At 39.9% G+C, this 15,250-nt stretch overlaps 1 protein-coding gene across 1 annotated transcript in view; it reads right to left on the minus strand.

Annotated features, from left to right (window-relative positions):
* Dzip3 (DAZ interacting zinc finger protein 3) overlaps positions 1-15,250 on the minus strand; it is a 728,188-nt gene that overhangs the window by 558,810 nt on the left and 154,128 nt on the right. The gene's annotated exons all lie outside the window — the stretch shown is intronic.

The raw sequence follows: 15,250 nt of genomic DNA on the forward strand, positions 1-15,250 counted from the left end.
GTCAGACATGAAGGGCTTTTGTTCTTCCTTCCTTTTTTCCTTCCTTTCTTTCCTCCCTCCCTCCTTCCTTTTCTTTCTTTCTTTTGTTTGTTGCGAGAATGCTGTAAAATCACAGGAAGAAAAACAGACAAAGGAAATTACCTTGGGTAACAAAGTAGACAGCAGGCACCTCCTCAAGCATGTAAAAGCAGGAAACAATTGAAGAAGAATCCATTAGGAGGAGTGCTGATAGTGTGCAAATGGGAAACCTAGGACTTCTTAAAAACAGTGACCTCTCCCTCTTTAAAACATGTTGATAATGCCGATGGCACACTAATTGTGTGGGAAAAGCCAAGGGCTCATTTCTGTGCACTTCTGCTCCCTCATGCTCCTTGAATAATTTAACAGAATGATGTGTAACAGAATGCTAATTCCATAGAAAGACAAGAACAAACGGTACTTCTGCAGCAAGCAAGCTGAATAAGAGGCATGTTTAGGAAGTGCTAAAGAAAAGCAGGTCACAAAAATAGGGGAATTTAAAAGCTCTGTTCTCAGATGAAGTATAATACAGATTACGACACAAGAATGAAAGCCAACTGTAGAATCCCAGAAGCCAGTAGATAGTCTCCTGAAGCAGAGATCCCTGACCATGTTCAAGGAATCAGCATTGATGATATGGGATATTACTTCATAGCCATGGGGAGTACAAGAAAGGTAGCTCAGAAAAACGGTGAATAGCAGTTCCCATATTCAAAACAAAGCCTGCCTTCTCCATCCCCAGAAACCTAGACCACAAGTGGGTCACAGTAAGTTTTCAAAACTGAGAATTTAATTCCCTATATGATCTTTTTAAAAACAAAACAAGACAAAATAAAATTAACTATCTATTGGGCCTCCTAATGCAGATGTAAAGATTTCAACTGAAGTAATGAACAGTCCCAAATCCTACAAATGAAGTATCACAGGGAAGGTCTCATCTGTATGTGGGAGCTGAGGAATCAGGCCGTACTGATGTAGGATGCTTCATGTGATTGTGTGGATTTAGCAACCAATTCTGACATTAGAACTTTGTTCTATGCTGGTCAGAAGCACTACATACAAATACAACTATGGAGTGTTAGTGATAGACCCAGCCCATGCACTCATTCCCCGGTATGAGTTTAATCATCTCGTTTTAATCACTGTCTTCCTTCAAATCAGGAAGGGGAAGGCTCCTCCTGTATCTCCATATGGAGGTGTTGGGATGGGTGAACTGTAACTGAATATCAAAATCAAAGATTTGAGGTACAGAGCAGGCTCAAACCAATCTTCAAAAGACTCATTCCTAGCTGTGTGTATGACTTAGAACTCTTATCTGGTGATGCTCTGTGACAGACTACTTCCAGCTAGCATTCTGCCTGGATTAGTGAGTTCCTGTCCATAGGATTTAATGCTGCTGCTAACCTAACTGCCTGGTATATAAGAAAAGAAAAACTACTGGCATAGCTCAGTGAATCACTTCTAAAGTACAGTGGTTATCATGTTTGCTTTGTGCCAGTGAGATTTCTGTAGCACTCAGGGTCAATTCTGCCAAATAACTTTTGTTTATATAGCATTGTGTCTGCAGCCCTGAATTGTATTCCTAAGTTAGAGTCAGAAAATGTTAAGACTCCAAGATGCAAGAACAAGTCCCTCACATTTATCCTGACCTCCAAAGAAACAGGACTAAGTTTTTGTCACGCAGCAAATAAGACATCTTTTGGACCACTAACACTATACAAGCTGAACATCACCTATGAGTCATAAACTACATGGATGAGCCAGACAGTCCTTAATCTCAAATAGTTCAGTCTAGTACCAGAAGACAGGTGGATTATGAAACAAATAAATCATAACAGAAACGTGAGGAGTAGTAAGAGCTCTCATGAGATGCTATTAAACACTGGAGCCTGCTGGGTAGGGTACTTAGAAAAGGCTTTCAAAGCATCCGTTTTAAGAAGGAGGAGAAACCTCCCAGAAGGAAGAATAGAAAAGTGGGGGGTGGTTAGATATCCTAACAGAAAACAGAGCAAAGCTGCAGCCACATTGAAACATAAATCTTAAGTGATACCTCCAAGAGGCCACATGGAAGAGAAAATGCTAGAAAGATGTGAAAGGGCTATATCATGATTATCTTAGAACTCGTTTGTTAAGCACTGAAGAGCTAATCATGAAGTTTGACTCATATTTAAGAAAGGATATGCCAGTACAATTGTAATGGTTGACGAAAGGAGCCAGGCTGTGTTTGAGAATGCAACAGGAAGCCCTTCAAAAGCAGCTTTCTAGTATAGACAAGGCAGACTAAGGACACTGTGAAATGCTCCACTACTGTCCCCTTCTTTCCTGCTAGCAGAATTGCTGTGCCCAGTCCCACGTAGGATGTGACCACTTCAAGCTAAGTGGAAAACTTGGCTGTACAGGAAAGGTAACTGCGGTGGCCATGATTGATTCAAGGCAGGGATTGGAGTCCTCCAAAGTTTGAAAAAGCAACTATAAGCTGATGACCACACTGTAGTGAAGCCGGGTCAGTGGTGGGAGGTGCAAGCCAGCCAGAGATTCTCAAGTTCCTTGAAAATTCGAAGCCAGCTGAACTATGTTTATCTGACTCTTGAGTGTGGCACCAGGGACACAATGCCTGCATGCCCACCCTTTCCTGATTATGACTTTGGGTCTAAGGAAAGTAATAAAGAGTAGTGGAAAGTATGTCCAATCTCTTTCACTGTGTTGTTTCCTAATGCAAGAGCTGCATCAACAGGAGATGGACAAAAGGACAGAACAATGAGAGATTACATTTTTAACTTCTGATTCCCTCCTCCTACCTGTTCTGAACCTTCCGACCCTAGACTGTTAATAAGCAGTACATTTAAATTACCTTGAAATGAGTCTTCAGATGTCTACAGGTATTTAGAAGTGACACCGAATTAGAACAATCAGTGAAGAAAAATAGATGAAGCTTTTCTTATTTTTCTAATAACAAAGTGAAGAAGAAAGCAATCTCTCTCCTTGTCTTAGGAAATGGGACAGGAAGTCCTATTGTCATTTACCAGAGTAAAGAGGTATTCACTTGCTTGGTAATAGTACAAGTAATATAACATTTAATTTGAAACTCCGAACATTAGATATGAGCCACTGGAATTTTACAGCTAGTTGGATGCACATTCTGTTCTGTATAGAAGGTTTCTAACACAAAAAGCACATTTACCTTAAAATTCCCGTTTCCTTTCGGTATCAGCATTAAAATGAAAATACTGACTTCCAAATGGAGCATCCTTTTACAAACAGGTGAGATTTCTGCTCCACCAGAAGAGCTTGTCTGCCTATTTGGCTCTGCAAGAAATCATGTTTCCTTATTTATTTCAAAGGGGAAAAAAGAGTACATTCTTGTTTTGAGGAGGATTATGAAAATAAGCCTTTATAACTGTAAAGTAGCTTCAAAGTAAGTAGCTGAGAAATAATGAATCTGACATTTTACAATACAACTATTTGTACTTCAGTGCCATAGATTTAGTGTTAAATTAGCTAAGTGTTGAATCAGCTACAACATTAAGAGGGGTAATATAAAAGCTTTAATTTGTAGTATAGACTTTCACTTTTAGAAAACAAAAAATCAGAAACTCACAAGCAAAATACCAATAGAGTGAAAATAGTTAAATTAATTAAACTAAATTTTAAAATGCCCAAACAAAACAATATGTAATGCAAAAAAAAATCTCCAGAATATCATTTAGTTCTTTCTCTATTGTCCATCTGCAGCTGGGCATAGGATTTGTCCTTATGTGTGGTTTATATACCCAGTGAGACTCCCTTGGAGAAACTAGTGATTATTATTTAGAGATAGCTTTTTGGTTGGGGATGGGAGCTTGTGTTTTTTCTCCATATCAATTCTGAGACTCTGTCGTGTTTGGACCTGTGCAGGCCCAGTGCATGCCGCCACAGTCTAAGTTCATATGTGTATCAGTCTATTGAGTCTGGAAGACACTGTTTCCTTGGTATCATCCATCCCCCCGACTCTTAAATGTCTTCCACCTACTCTTCTTGAGTACTGAAGTGAAGGATCTGATGGAGACATCCCATTTAGTACTGAATGTTCCAAGGTGTCTCACCCTCTGAACATAGTTCAGGTGTTGGTCTCTGTATCAGTTCCCATGTACTGTAGGAGAAAGCTTCTCTGATGATAACTTAGTGAGATACTGATCTATGGGTATAGCAGAATTTTGGGAGAAGTCATTTTATCACTATGCTCCAATAGCAGAAAAAGTAGTACTTGATTTTTCCCTAGATCCATTACCCTTCTAGGCTCAGATACTTGGCAACCCAAGCAGTGTCGGAAATTAGATGGAGTGTTTCTTCTAGCAATTTCTGCAGGGCTGAAGTAGTAAGTAGATACTACTTAAATTTGGTTTTATCATGGAATATTTTCTTTCTCCATCCATTGTGATTGATAGTTTTGCTGGTTGTAGTAGTCTGAGCTGGCATCCGTGCTTTCTTAGAGCTTATGGAATATTTGTCCAGCCTCTTCTGGCTTTTAGAGTCTCCATTGAGAAGTTGGGTGTTAATCTAATGCAGTGGTCCTCAACCTTCTTAAGGCTGGGACCCTTTAATAGAGTACCTCATATTGTGGTGACCCTCAGTCATAATATTTTTGTTGCTACTTCATATTGTAAACATCTGGGTTTTCAGATGCTCTTAAATGACCTCTGTGGACGGATTGTTTGACTATGGGGCCATAACCCACTGGTTGAAAACCACTGTTCTAATACATCTGCAATTGCATGTCTCTTTGTCTTTTTCCCTTGCAGCTTTCTATATATTTTCTTTATTTTGTAAGTTTAATGTTTTGGTTATTATATGCCAAAGGGGCTTTATTTTCTGGGATATTCTACTTAGTGTTCTGCATGGTTCTTCTACAATTATAGGTACCTTCTTCTTTAGGTTAGGGACATTTTCTATGATTTTAATGAAAATATTTTCTCTGACCTTGGTTTCTCCTTCCACTATTCCCATTATTCACAAATCTGGTCTTTGCATAGTGTCCCAGATTACTTGGATACTATGTGCCTGAATTATTTTCATTTTAACATTATCTTTGACTGAGGTATCTATTTCTTCTACCATGTTTTCAACAACTGACATCCCCCTTTCCATGTCTTCCTTCTTCCTCCCATGGTGGCCACCAGAGATCCTGGGTAGGGAATGTGTTTAGGTGTTAGGGGCTGACAAAAATGGATCCTGGATGAGGGAGAAAATGAGGTTTGGCAGAGTCCCCAGGGAATGAATGGAGGAAAAGAGGGAGGACAGGCCCTTGCAAATAGAGAGACTGAAGTGATGGGCAGGAAGGACAGTGGAAGTTACCTGAGTTCAGAACAGGGATATCCACTGAGGATTTCAATAAAAGCTAACTGTAGTATTCTAATATAGGAAAATGAGGTCCTATGAAGGAGACCTATCAATCCTGAAAGCACTTTGGAAGTTTCTATATACAAAACCGACAATGTCAAAGACAGTCTCAAGCCACAAGAGAGCTATCCAGGCATCCCTTCATAATTTTTGGTGGATTTTGTTTGTTTCGTAGTAGTCTCAGAAGAAGCATTGGCATATTAAATAAATTATACTAAATGAAATAATTAGCATGAACAATATTTGCTAGGACAGTCTACTACTAGGAATACTTATTTATTCCATTTGGGGTATATTAAGCTTTCAGAGTTCTAAGCAAAGTATAATATTTAGCTATAAGTAATTTATAAATAAATTACATATAATATCAATATATTTCTAAGCATAATCATGTGTCATATTATACTTACCATTTTTATAGCCAAAGACAAGTATTTAAAGATAATAAATAACTTGTTCAAGGTCATACTTGGCAAATTTCAGTCAAGACTTTGAATTGTATCAGGTTCATGAATTTTAAGCATTCTGTTGGATGCTCTACTATGAAACCTTATAGTGAAAGCCCAATTCATTACCCCAGAATTATTCCCCTGAGAACCAATCATCAACGAGTAAATGGTTTCTTAAATAGACTTAATCTCTTGTGAGTCACGACCCTTTTCTGAGTCTTGGTCCTGGTTCTAAGAATTTATTTTCTCTTGGCAAGTGCTAGGTGGTGATTGTAAAGTCCTGTGTGGCTTTTCATTCATAACTTTTCTTAGACCTCAGAGAAGAGGTTAGTGCAACAGCACCAAATATCCTCTCTTCTATTTGTTCAGCTTTCTTCTGATAGGATGTATATATATATATCCCATTGATTATTCAGGGAAGCCTCTTTGTTTTACAAAAATGTCCCAGTTTAGACAATAGACTACATGATTATCTTACTATCGTATCATTGCTGACTGTTCAAAAATCTAGAGCCCCTGCCAAGGAAGTAGGGGACATTTCTTCATGCTTAGCAACCTTTCTTTCCCAATTTTCATTTCATTCTGAGAAGAATCATTAATCTTAGTTAATCACAATTTCCTGTTCTACTATTCCAACCATAGGATAGGCTAATAACTCAGGCATGGACAATTATGTCAAACCATCCCTAAGAGCAATAGGTAAGCTATGGAGGAGAAGTCAAACCACTGTTGAACTTTAAACAATATCTATTTATGCAGCAGTAATAATTTCTAGCAAATGAAAGAAACTTCTACAGAATAAAAAGAAGTGAACACCAGGGCTTAGGATGAGTGATGGTTGGAATGCATGTGATTGCAAGTACCAGAATAAGCAAAAGTGCAGCTTAACAGACATGCTTTCCTGACTTGGTCCCATACTTTTTAATTCAATTCTATCAGCTACACTGGCATCTTTGCATATATGCTAATAAAACCCTTTCTGTCTCATTTAATTTAAATTTAGTTTCTATAACTTATAAAACTGTAGATAAAAATATTCTGACACTTCATATCACCCAAAGTTCATCCTTCAGTGATTTATACAAAGATATGAAAAATGCAAATAATGTCCCATTTCCAACCTGGAATAATGTATAATAAATATATACATACATATATATATATTTATTATATAGGCTGGTGTCATTCGTCCAAAGGACACATATAGATAGATGTATACCTACAGGCTGGGGTCATTTGTCTAAAAGGATTCATGCATTGTTTTCTATTTCATTATTTCTTATTTTGGAATATTAACATGTATGTAGTAAGATATCTTATGCACCACACACACACACACACACTGAATACAATCTTATATAATACTTTTAATAACTCTGTACTTGAAACAAAGTTTCATGAGGCAAGTATGTCTGCTTGTGACATCACCCTAGTATTTAAAGAATTCAAGTTTTAGAATGCTTCATTTCAGAATTTTTGATTAGGTTTGTTTGGCCCTGACCACTTCTTCACATAAACATACTTATATACATGTACATTTAATATTCAGTTGTGGGAAAGACACAAGGAAAGACTCATTTAAACCACGGGTAATGGCATGGACTAATTTTAAATTTTCTTAAAAGTAAATCAGTGATGTTTATTGAATGTTTTTAAAACTGCAAAGTTCTTTTATCTTCTTCATTTTTAATGAGAAGACTCATATGCTGAGTGGAACTGTTTAAGATTACTAGAAGATTTAGGAGGCGTGGGTTTGGTTGAGTAATTGTGACATTGGTGGAGGAAGTGTGTCACTAGGAATGGGCTTTGAGGTTTCTAAAGTCCACACCAGGCCCAGGCTCTCTCCCTTTCTTTCTGTTTTCTGTCTGTAGATGAGAATGTAAAGATCTCAGCTACTGCTCCAGCACCATGCCTTTTTGATTGCCACCATACTTCCTGCCATGATGATAATGGACTAACCCTCTGAAACCATGAGCAATCCCCAGGTAAATGCTTTCTTTTATAAGAGTTGCCTTGGTCATCGTGTCTCTTCACAGCAATAAAACAGTAACTAAGACAGTATCACTTAGGTGATCATAAGCAGGTTAGGAAAAAGGAGCACACATGAGTGAAAATTATACAAAACAAGAGAGATTCAAAAGAGAGAGGCACAAGAGAGAGGGGAAAGACCTATGTCTTAATAGATTAAAAATACTCTGGAACTAAAGGCAGATCAACTAAGTATCATAACCAGCAGAGACCCAGGCAAGTCCAGGAATGTCAACAATAAGATTATTGGAGACTACTTGAAGTCTGGACCACTGGGCTCCAACCAATTTCTACATTGATGGGTCTTTTGTTCCACTTTGTAGGTCGCTTAAGGAGGTCAATCTTTGGTCATGCAATTCTGTCCTTGGGAAAGGAAATCACAGCTAATCCACCAACTGATTATAAGAAGAAGAGAGAAGAAAACAAAGACAGAAGCTGCAGTGTTAATACAAATCTTTACCTTGCTTTTGAATGCCCACTCCACATTCATTCCTCTAGTTCTCTAGCTCTGTGTGTGTGTGTGTGTGTGTGTGTGTGCATGTGTGTGTCTGCCTGCCTGCCTCTCTCTGTCTGTCTGTATCTCTCTCTCTATCTCCTTCTCTGCCAAAGATTCATCATCTAACACTTACAAACACTATGATGAGAGTGACAAGCTTGCTCACTACCTTCTCAATGGGAAACAGAAACTCCACATGGCTACTGAATCAAGACTCAAAACCTCATTTTACAGGCTGCTGCTGCTCATGGAGGTCAGTGCTTCTCAAACTGCCTGTAGGAAACGGGAAATAACCTTTGTTTCTAATATGTCATGGGTGAAGTCATTGGAGAAATGTAATAAAAGTGAATTGGTAAAAATTGAATTAAGAAGAGCATCCTCTGAAAACTTCAATGTATTATCACATACAATAAGCACAGAATCTTCCGCACTAATGTGACAGTAATATTGCAATACTCCATTTTCATGCACTGGTGCCAGCCTACAAACCATTACTCTACTTTGACTTGAACTGCTCCATATTATACACATTCCTGCCCCAATTCTGCTTCATATAGCCTGGGAGGCAACCTGTACCACCACCACCCTCTCTAGAATTTGGAGAAGAAGATGGCATTTGTTTTAAGTTATAATATAGCAAACAAGGAAAGAGTCTTCATTTTTCTGTCATGTATGCCTAAGCCAGTGCTGGTACTATCTTTCCCTTTATCTTACTGACTCTGTGATTACTAACTTTGTCACTCCCTCAGCCATCTCCCCAGTAGAGTAATCTGAGCCTTTAAGCTTCAGCTCTGTTGACTCTGAATGGCTTTGCCCATAGGAGGGGAAGGAGACTCCCATGGACTCTAGCCACTGAGCACAATAGAAAAAGAAAAAGATCTATTATCTACCATATTTCTCCCCGATTCATTTGAACTTCCTCTTATGAGGCAAGCTCAGTCACTACAGATAGAATAGAATTCCATTTTCTGCCACTTTTCTCCAACCCCAAAGAGCCCAAGCAACTCATTTTATCGTTCAATTCAGAAGAATCTTACTTATTCCATGATGAAAGAAAGCATTTCTCCCTTGTGTACTAATGTGCAATGAGGGACACTAAAAGAAGCAGTCGGCCACATCATTGTCCCTTCCACTTCTTGTCTTCTGGCTATAGGAAATAACACTTTATTTTGATCCAGAGTCAGATCCTCAACAGGATTCTGTGAATTGCTGTGTTATCAGGTAGAAGATGTCCTGTGAGGTCCCAAGATTTAATATCAGAGGCCATTTGACCCAGCTATAAGGCTAGCACTTTTATCAATAGAGAAGATGAAGCAATTAATTGCTTTAGAATTAGCTTATCAGCCTCATTCTTTAACCAGGGGACTCCCTTCACAGCCAGTTTGGGTGGAATCATAAGATGAAGCATGAAATGTTTAAAAGAAAGTCTATGGTTGGCAGGTCTGGCAGAAGCACAGCCAGGAGAGAGCAGGAACATGGAAGGCAGTTCCCTTTCTTAGTGGGAGCAGTTAAGTATAACACAACATGCAACTGACTGGAACGCTGTATCAGAGATGGGGGTGGGTCTAGAAGGTAGACAGATGGAGTACTCATATATGGTTGTAGCCTTGACTGCTTCAATGAAAGAAGTCTGTCAATGGAGTGTGCATATAACCTCTCTTCCTGCTCCCAGGGCTGCATCTTCCAGCCTCCACTCCATGATTCATCAGAAAGCCTCTCCCCCCCCACCCCGGCCCCTGCACTGTGAAGAGGGCTCTCAGAAGCAGGAGGGAGCATTGGCACAGGAGGGTCAGCCCAATCTCTTTGGGATGCTTGCTCAATGGGCTCCAGCGACGATCTTACATTCTAAATGACCCATGGTTTCAGTTTTCTTTTTCTTCAGTCTGCCAGCCAGTTTTTTTGTTTCACTGAGTGACAGGTCCCAGAATGGATACTGAGCCTTTTTTATGTCCTTTTTCATCAAGAAAAGTTACAATGAGATGCAGTGTTCAATACCTATCTGCTTGGAGGTTTTCCCACATAACCTATGGTAGCCCTGCTAAAGGGGTAGAGTGGCTCTGAGGACACTCTACTTAGTGCTGATGACATTCCTTACCCTTAAAAGCCATTCCCCTATGCCACAGTTTATTTTATTGCTCATCATTATTGTCTGTGTGTGGGTAATGGAGGGATGTCTTATATGCATTTAATTGGTGGGGGGAGTGGGAAGTGGGGTGATGGGGGGTCTTGCTTCCAGGTTCAGAGGGTTTATTGTGGCCATCTTGGCAGGCAGACAGGGTTCTGGGGCAGTAGATGAGAGCTTACATACTGATCCACAGGAGAGAGAGACTGGGAATGGCTTTTGAAATTTCAAAGCCTACCTCTAGTGACACACCTCCTTCAATAAGGCCACACCGCTTAATCCTTTCTAAATCGTCTACTAACTGGGAATCAAACATTCAAATATATGAGCTTATGGGAGCCATTCTCATGCAAACCACTGCAGTCGACTCTCTGACCCCCTTGGCTTGTGGCCATACCATACTACAAAAATGCATTCACTCCAACTCCAAAAGTTCCCATGGTCTTTCACAGTCTCAACACCATTTCTAAATCCAACATCCCTTCTGAGGCTCAAGGCAATCTTTTACGGGTAACTCCCTGCAAAAAACCAAAAGCAAACTACATGCTTCCAATATGCAATTGGAATCACACACATTACCATTCCGAAAGGGAAGAAGGGGAGCATAGTGAGGAAATACTGGACCAAAGCAAAAATGAAACCCAGCAGGGCAAACTCCAAATTCGGCATCTATGCCCTGTGTCTTACACTCCTTCCTGGCTTGCTGACTGTAACATACTTCCTCTCTAGGGCTGGCTCCTGGAGCATTCCCTGACAGGTAGCCACGGCTCTGCCATCTCCAAATCTTGAAGTCCTCAATGCAATCCAGGCTTCACCTTCACAGCTTCATGAAATGGCCTCTGTAGGCCTCCATATAGGGACTCCCCTGTGACATGCCTGGCTATGGTGGCTTCCCTTAAGTGCTGAGTAAAATTCCACAACCTCCTTATACCCCCTGATTCTTCCTAAACAGTCCACTAACAGGGAACCAAACGTTCAAATCACCACAAGGGCTGTCAGAGGGCAACAATTCTTTCCTTCTACCTTATCTGTGTTCCCAGGGCTTGAACTCAAGCTACGTAGTTTGTAAAAGCAAATACTTCCTCTCTGAGCTAACTTGTTAGCCCCATGCCCCATTTTTTTTTTTTTTTTCCGAAAGAAGCTTTTCACGAAGTCATAAGCAGGGGGTAAGGAAGGGGCAGCAGTGTGGTAGTCTCAGTGGTCATGAAATCAATGCGCTCATAAAACTCATCTGTTCACTGTGGCTTGATGGAATTCTGCAAGGAAAATTCAACTTTTTCCTTCCTTACTTTGCTGTAGTTCTGGAGTCCTTACCATGGAACTTAAACTTCAAATATCTTCTTAATTCAGAATCTGAATCAGTTAGGTTTCTAAAAATAATAGCCCCAGCAAAATGTAGCAGTCTTTCTTCAGAGTGTGCTCATAGAATTCCCCAGAGGCATTTTTCAGAATTTGGATCTGCCTCAGTCATTGCATAAACTTGCTCTAATAAGGAAATAACATATAGAATAACAATTTCAAGAAGGATCAACACCAAGCTAATAATAATTATATAATGAGAAGATTATTCCCCGCCCCCCCCCCATGGCTTAAGGTCCACCTAAGGCCACTTCTTCCCTGCAGTGACCTAATCTCTGATAGAATTATTTCCAACTTGGAAGTGACTTCCACATGTGCCTAGAGTTGCAGCAAAGTAATTTTTTCTGAGTATGATGTAACCATTGACTATGAAACTTAGTAAACTAATCAATTTGCCACGCAACATAGGAACAACCAATGCCCTATTGATTTCTTTATCACATAAGAAACTAGCAAAACCAAAGAAAAGTCTAGGTTGAGCATTTTCATGGCTCATGCTGTGAGTCATAAGACATGAAAGTGAGGGTGATTTGTTTGAGGGTGGAGTATCCACAGCATAAATCCTAGCATAACCTTCTTCTATGTGATATAGGGTAGCATACCTCCTTGGTGAATGTGGTCTGCATATGAGTACAGGGATACCCTCAAAGTTTCAGATGGACTAGGTAATGTATTGTAGTCCTTGAATGTAACACATATAAGGGAAGAAGTAAGTTATTGTGGCATTTGTGTAGCCTTTGCTGTGAGTGATAAAGCATGCAAATGATGCTGTACTTTCTACCCAGGGGGAACTGCCCTAAATAAGAAAAAGAGATGTGAGGAAGAATCTTCCTTATTAGTCTCAATTTAGCAGAAAAAAAAAGGTTAGAGGAAGAATGAGACGCAGGTAGTAGCTTGTTACTAAAAGCTAGGGGGAGGGCATAAGGGCAAGGGTACACTAAAAACTGCTGCTTGATCCCTTCTTTCGGTTCAAACACCTGGGAGCACTGGGGGAAATCAGACAATGGAACAACATAGAGGGAATGAGATAAACACAATAGTCACAGGAGAGGCGATGTACCAGGACAGACACTGAATAGTCAAAGAAAAAGTTAAGTCAATGATGATACCATGTATTTGTAATCGGTACTCAGGATGATGAGGCAAGAATTGAAAGCCAACCTAGGCTACAGAGGGAGGTCCTGTCTCAAAAACAGTGGGAACCTCAGGACCACTTCAGGTTTAGTGGCTTTTTCCAATGCATGGGACAGTCTTTCTTTCTTTCTTTCTTTGTTTCTTTCTTCCTTCCTTTCTTTCTTTCTTCCTTTCTTTTAGGTAGGATAAGCTTTGGTGGACTGGAATGAGTGAAGTCATCAAGTCATCATTTAAATTGGATTTGTGAAGAACTAAAGCATTCAAAGCAGGCTGAGGGAAGTAGACAAAGGGGCTTCTCTGGGTCACTTGAAAGGAACTGTGGCAAAATTCATGTTACACAAGAGTTACTAGAGGAAGTGGCGACAGTGAGCCAGAACCTGTGCTGTGTATGAGAAGACAGTAACTCTTGGCTCCACTATTATTTCCACTATTGTTCTAGAACTATTGAAAAGCACATGGCACATGTACTTGATGTCAAAACAGTATAATCTCCTGGAATTCTTGATTCCGAACCAGGTTGATCTCTTTTTTCTCTCTGTCTCCCTCTCCCTCCCCCTTTGTCCCCCCTCTCAGACATCATTTCTCAATTCTATAGGATAAAATCACAACTATCACAAAGGAAGGAGTTTTCATGGGTTGTAACAACTCCCGTTTATTCTTTAACTGAGTGGCCTATGTGTCTCCCTGTGAAGACCAGGGTGAATTCCAATTCAATTACTTTCCTTTGAGCTATTGGCCAGGGAGACCCTGTAAGGTTTACTATAGCATACTCACTATTGGCAGTATTGTTGGATGGTAAGCTCCTTGCTGAAGACTTCCAATGCCTTGGTTGAACACACAGAAAACAAGCTATGACTAAGCTGAAAACCTATTTCCTGTGGATTACTTTGTTGTACCATAAGGTACTATGCAGGCTACTTAGACAAATGATCACCAATGGTCCAGCCCAGGTCTAAATCCCATATGCTAGTCTGTCAACATATGAGGTAAGATGTGCCTGTTAGTGGAACAGTGGCATTACTATTATAGGTAAACTCAATTATTTTCTGATTTAATTTAAGTCCTGATCTTTAGAAGGAAGCCTATGTTTCATACTTGAGGGTAAAACCCATGTTTATGAAAATCATAATTGATACTGTGGTTGATACTTCAGAAACCTTAGCTGCTGAGAGAAAATATATTTTATCGTGGTCTATGATCTTACTGTGGGTTCTACTATTTGTGTGGTGTAGTAACACAGTGTATTTTACATACGCATATTCTTTCCCTGTCCCCTTTCTCTCTGTCTCTCTGTCTCTCTGTCTCTCTGTCTCTGTCTGTCTCTGTCTTTCTCTCCAAACACATGCAAGGCACGTACACACACACACACACACACTAAGGCTCTGAGAGCAGAATGGAAAGGGGAACAGAATTAATGTAAGAGCCAGAAGAGGGAGAAGTCATGTAGTGAAGCTGTTGTCACTGGAGATGATGTGGCTGCTGTGTCATGAGACTTTAACTGTGAAGTGACTACGGCAACATCATGCATGTTGTTCTGATGCCATTTTGTGTCAGCTTCGACACTTCTCGGCCCTCTACACACTTCCCCATTAACAGCCATATCTGCCTTGATAAAAACATTTTTGGTTTTTGTGGCCCTGACCATGGTCCAGATAGATTAACCAAACTAAATATAAACAAGAATAATGGAAAACAGTATAAATCTTAATTAATGATCTTGTGTCTGAAATAACTATGTTCTGCCAAAACAAAAGTTGCAGTGTTGTTCTGATCCTCTTCTGACTTTAAAAATGCTGTACCTGAGCTTCCCCACCAAGAATCTTCCTGAGACACTAGCCCAAAATAAAGGACTTGTATACTCTTAATTGGCTTAGTAAGTGTGGTGTTCTATAATTTCATCCGTGGATCATTTCAGTGGTATATAGAATATCATGACCTACATCATGGTAACAAAATAAGCAAATTGATGCAATGGTAGCTAAGCACAAAGTAACGGTAACAATGAAGTTATTACCATTTCATAGCAGCAAGGGTGAGCATCACTAAATTCTTACTTGGGATTCCATCCTCCATTCCCACCTGCCTGTCCCCAACTACACATGTCCTTGGGAGGTGCTACACTACATAGGAGGTGGGAGTTTAATTAAGGAATAGGACTGTGGTGATGCAGCTTCCATGAGTTATCACCCATGCTAGGGTGAACATTTTGGTAATACATCTGCTTCCAAGTCACCCTATATTCCCACACATAACCCCAATAAATTCATT

The sequence above is a fragment of the Phodopus roborovskii genome, unplaced genomic scaffold (genome assembly GCF_943737965.1).
Source record: "Phodopus roborovskii unplaced genomic scaffold, PHOROB, whole genome shotgun sequence".
NCBI lineage: Eukaryota > Metazoa > Chordata > Mammalia > Rodentia > Cricetidae > Phodopus > Phodopus roborovskii.